General features: G+C 53.1%; 1 long non-coding RNA gene across 1 annotated transcript; it reads left to right on the forward strand.

The window, feature by feature from the left end:
- The first annotated feature begins 889 nt into the window (after positions 1 to 889).
- LOC119865562 lies at positions 890 to 4,819 on the forward strand. Its single transcript, XR_005377405.1, has 3 exons — positions 890 to 1,778; positions 2,706 to 4,170; positions 4,271 to 4,819. It is a non-coding gene; the product is annotated as an uncharacterized LOC119865562 (long non-coding RNA).
- Positions 4,820 to 5,264: the final 445 nt, after the last annotated feature.

Here is a 5,264-nt window from a genome sequence, read left to right on the forward strand (position 1 = left end):
GGGGACCAGGGGGGAGCCACCCGGCCCAGGGTGGTGGCACGGAAACGGTGAGAAAGGGCATCCAGGAAGTAGTTTGAAGGTTGGAGTCACAGGGTTGCCTGTTGGGTGCACCAAGGGGGTCCCGGGGGAACGGAGGGGTCCAGGACTACTCCGGGTTCCTGCTCTCATAGCCCGGAGGCTGCTGGGACCACTTTCTGTAGTGGGGGGTGCAGGGGAAGACACAGACCCAGGGAGCAGATGCTGTGCTCAGTGCCCGATGTGCCCAGTTGAGGGGTTTTAGAGGCGGAAAAGCAAAACCACTGCCTCTACCTCCCCACTGCCCCCGTCCTGGTCCAGATGCCCAGCGCCTGCCTCAGAAACACCGCAGCCCCAGCCTGCCCCTGTTCCAGCCCTTCTCTTGCATGTCCCTGGAGTTCGTCTTCAGAAGGCACATCTTCCGTGCCCATCTCTGCTCTGCTCTAGAACCCTCGATGGCTCCCTGCTGCCCCCGGGTGAGTCCAAACACCTGGGCTGGGTCAGCCTGGCTCCAAACCATCTACCCTGAGCCCTGCAGCCTCCCCCACTCGTGGCCAATGAAGCAGACCACCCCGGGTTCCTCTAACACGCCCTGTCCCCCTGACCCCCCCACCCCCTGAGCCTTGCTCCAGCCATTCCTGCCAGCCGGTGCCCTTTCTCACCCCACCTCAGGGATGAGTTTGAAGGCCGTGCCTCCGATGTCTATAGCCTTTTGTTTGTTTCTTTCTCCCAGGACATATCACACAGCGCTTTGAATTACACTTATTTATATCTTGCCCTCCTCCCAGAGGGCAGAAAGGTGCCAGATTCATTTCTGGGCTTGACGCCAGGCTTAGAGCAGATCCTTGTTAGATTCCGCGAGCGAACTGTTGGATGTTGCGTTTGCAGGGCTCTGGGCCCAGCCAGCACCCGTTTCCCCTCTGCTAGACAATATTCTCTGATTTCCCCTGGGATATTATCACCACCCTCTTTGTCTGTGTGCATCAGGTGAGCTGACCCCATTCCCAGGGGTAAGGCTGGCCAATCAGAACTTTCCAGGCCCATGGCTGCAGTGATTGGTTCAGAGATGGACACGTGATCCGATCCAAGCCCTCAGAACTCAGTTCTCTGGAATAGAAAGATGTTGTCGCCTCGAGGTGGCTGAGCTAGGGTGATATCAGCCTGGAGTAGCAAGTGGCCACTGTCCCACGGTGACAGCAAAGAGTGTCTGAAAATACAGCCAATGTAAGGCAAAGCAGAGCTGAGAGGTGGAGACAGCCGAAAGCACCAAAAGCATTATTGTTGCTCCTGGATCCAGCTGTATCTGAAGCAGACATAACCCTGAACTCCTTAGTTATATAAGCCAAGATATTTTTCTCTCTCGTTCTCTCTTTTAAAACCCTCTTTGGGGTTGGGCTTCCATTGCTTAATTGCAAGAATTGCTGACAAATGCATGAGCTTTTTCCTGAATACATCTCTTGGCACCTCACTGCCTAGCCCTTCATGCATGGCCCTGTGAGAAACTCCCTCCCGGGGAACTGCTCTGAATATCTACCCATGGAGCTGATGTGCTCATCTTTCCTCACTCCTGGGTGATATGAGTAATGTTCACTGGCTCTCTCTGCCTTGAGCAACTTTTGAAACAAGGCGGGGAGGGGCAAATCAAGTAACCTGAAGAAGTCAAATGGGCCCGAGCTCGTGAGAGCTAAGGCTGGGACTTCAGCCCCATGGCTGCTCAGCACACAGAGGATGCTTCTTGAACATTCTTTGCTTGATAATGTAAGGTAGGGTTTTTCAACCTGGACGTAAAGGGCGTTCTGGAGCAGAACTTGCGTGTGAAGTACCCCAACCCGAAGTCCTTCCTCCAGAATTGGTTAGGAGAGGGTTTCTCAACCCCCTTACTATCAGCATTTGGGGACGGATCACTCTTTGCTGTGGGGCCGTCCTGTCCAATGCAGGACAGTTGAGCAGAACCCTGATTTCTTCACCTGCTAGATGCAAGTAGCACCCCCCACCCTGGAGTTGTGACAAGCCCAGATGTCTGCAGACGTTGCCATTCATCCCCTGTGGGGTAAAATCACCCCTAGTTGAGATGGTCTGGTTTAAGGAAAGCACTTTGCACCCAACCTGGCACGCGGCAAGTGCTCAGTGTATACCAGCTATCATGAGGTGGTGATGACGGGCTGAGGATGAACAGTGACAACCAGATCTGGCCAACTTAGCTGGAGGGGAGTTTACTGGAGGACCAGAGAGCTTGCAGAACTTAGGAGGGAGAGAGAGAATCAGGTCAAAAAATGCATAGAAACCAAGGCAGCTTACAGGGTCCAGATAACACGAGGTAGACGTGCTGATGCTGGAATGAGCTACTCCTTGTTTCAGCCATTCCTCCCACCTCCTCCTTCCTAATGGATCCATTTTGCTCAGCACCCCCCCCCCCCATCCCATAGACTCAGGGAGGGTGGCTACGTCCAAGCTCCGGGCGGGGGGAGCGGGAGGCAGGTCCCCGTTGTTTTAAGCCACTCATAGTGGCCCCTTTGTGCTTGCCAGTGATTGCCATGGGCCACACATGGAATGAAATTCTGGCCAGTGACACCTGCTGGGACGTCTGCTGGGGGCTTCTGGGAAAGGTTTCCTTGCTCTTCAAAAGGGACAGGGGCTTATTTCAGAGTTTTCTTTGCCCATAATGACTGAGAGTTTTCTTCCTTTTTAAGGAAGAATGCTCCACTGTAGGTAAAGACCACATTTGCTTTATCCATTCACCTGCCGATGGATACGTAGGTCGTTTCTACATCCTGGCTGCTGTGAACACAGGAGTGCAGATATCTCTTCAAGATCCTGATTTCTGTTGGATGAAGATTGCTGGATCATCATGCTACATGAAATAAGCCAGTCACAGAAGGACAGTTACTGCCCAATTCCACTTATATGAAGTATCTAAAATAGGGAAACTCACAGAAGCGGAGAGTAGAGTGGGGGTTCACAGGGGCTGGGGGTAGGGGGAAACGGGAGTTGCTAGTCAACAGGTATAAAGTTTTGGTTATGCGAGATGAATTAAGTTCTAGAGATCATGTCTGTAGTCAACAATATTGTATCGTATGCTTAAAAATCTATGAAAAAGATCTCCTGTTAACTGCTCTCACTACGATAGAAAGAGCATTCATGAAACAACATTATGTGGAGCTTCCGATGATATCAACCTTGAAAAAAATTTTTAGAGGGTGCCTGGGTGGCTCAGTCGGTTAAGCATCCAACTCAATTTCAGCTCAGGTCATGATCTTGGGGCCGTGAGATGGAGCTCCACATGAGGCTGGCACTCAGCACAGTCTGTCCCTCTCTCCCTGCTTGCGCACACTCTGTCTCTGTTGCTCAAAAAAATTTTTTTTATGTATGAAAGTTCTTAGATAAAGGGGGAAAAAAAGAAACAGGCTCTTCTCTGTCTAGTGTTGGAGGTGGGGGAGAGGTCATGATGTTTGGGGCAATGGCAGCCGTCTTGAGTGAATGAAGGAGGGCAAGGCCTAAGTCCCAGGATCTGGGTTTCTGCTGATGTCAGTAAGCTGTTGAATTACTCCGTCCCTGATTCCCTATCACTTCCAAGGGTGTACGAGATAATAAGTTCCCTTATTCTTAAAGCCTCTTCGGGTTGGGTTTTTATTACAGCCGAGAGCACGGCACCGATGTGCCAAATCCTGTAGATGAAGTTGTTGCTTCCAAATGGCCCTTGACGTTTCCCACCTGCCTCCTGAGTGATGCAGAGGGACTCGCTTTCACTGGCGGGGAGGTGGGGCACGCAGGTCCTCATCTGGCTGTTAGGCATAGTCTGTGGCCTGGCAATGCACTCAGGGCTCCCAGGAGGACTCCCAGGGGACCACCTGCCAGCTCCTCCATAATGCTCAAACTTTGCCTCTCTGGGCCTCCATTTCCCCATCTGTGGACTGGGGATGGTCCTGCAGTCACCTATTTCACAGGGTGTTATGAAGACTAAATGAATTCTCTCCTTTACAGTAACAGGTGCATTGGCAAGTGCTCAACAAACGTGAGCTGTTACTATTATGGCTGTTGTTATTCCTCGGGGAGAGGGACAGAGGAACTCTGCTGACCTGGTGTGGGTGGCAGGAACAAGACTGGCAGCCTCAAGAGGGGAGACTAAGGTGGAAAGAAAGGATTCAACCAAGGCAGGTAATGAAGCTGCGAGGAGAAGCAGGAGCCGCCTCCACTCCTGGGGTGGGGGAGACTCCAGGGTCCCCCTCTTGAGAAAAAAATGCCTTCTTCCTTGAAGGTGAGAGGTGAGCTATTTCAGGAAGGCGGGAGGCTGAGGAACACCCTGCGTGAAGACATGATCGGCAGAGGCAGCATTCAGTACCCCCACGGCGTCACCACAGCTTGGGGACCTTCCTCTCGAGACCTGGGGGGTCTTCCCACATGCTGTAGAGCCTCCAGTGTTCAGGCTTGGGCTTCCTCCCTCACCCATCCAGGGTCCCCAGCACCTCCACACAGTGCCCTGAATATCTTCTGGCCCCAGGTCCCAAACTTGACTCCCCCAGAGTGCCAGTGGGCCCTGTTGTCCCCGATGGATTGAGCAACTCAGGTGAGTGTGCATTTTCCAGCTCATGCTAACCACCATTCATTCATTTCCTCTCATGTTCATGGAACTCTTGGTTCTTGGTCATTTCACCATGACCCTTCTTGTGAAGCCTCCATGATGCAGCCTGGAACCTGAGTCACCCTGAGATCGCACCTCCCTTGACCTTGGTCCTGCAAGCCCCTGACCTGGTTCACAGATGAAAACAGAAATACTGACAATAGTGTTGGTGATGGTGGTGGTGATGGTGGTGATGGTGGTGGTGGTGGTGGTGGTGATGGTGGTGGTGGTGGTGATGGTGATGGTGGTGGTGGTAGTGGCAATGGTGATGGTGGCGGTGGTGGTGGCGATGGTGGTGGCGATGGTGGTGGTGATGGTGGTGGTGGTGGTGGTGATGGTGGTGGTGGTGGTGATGGTGATGGTGGTGGTGGTAGTGGCAATGGTGATGGTGATGGTGGTGGTGATGGTGGTGGTGGTGGTGGTGGTGATGGTGGTGGTGGTGGTGGTGGCGATGGTGGTGGTGATGGTGGTGGTGATGGTGGTGGTGATGGTGGTGGTGGTGGTGATGGTGGTGGTGATGGTGGTGGTGGTGGTGATGGTGGCGGTGGTGGTGGCGATGGTGGTGGCGATGGTGGTGGTGATGGTGGTGGTGGTGGTGGTGATGGTGGTGGTGGTGATGGTGATGGTGGTG

This window comes from Canis lupus, chromosome 24 (genome assembly GCF_011100685.1).
Source record: "Canis lupus familiaris isolate Mischka breed German Shepherd chromosome 24, alternate assembly UU_Cfam_GSD_1.0, whole genome shotgun sequence".
Taxonomy (NCBI): Eukaryota; Metazoa; Chordata; class Mammalia; order Carnivora; family Canidae; genus Canis; species Canis lupus.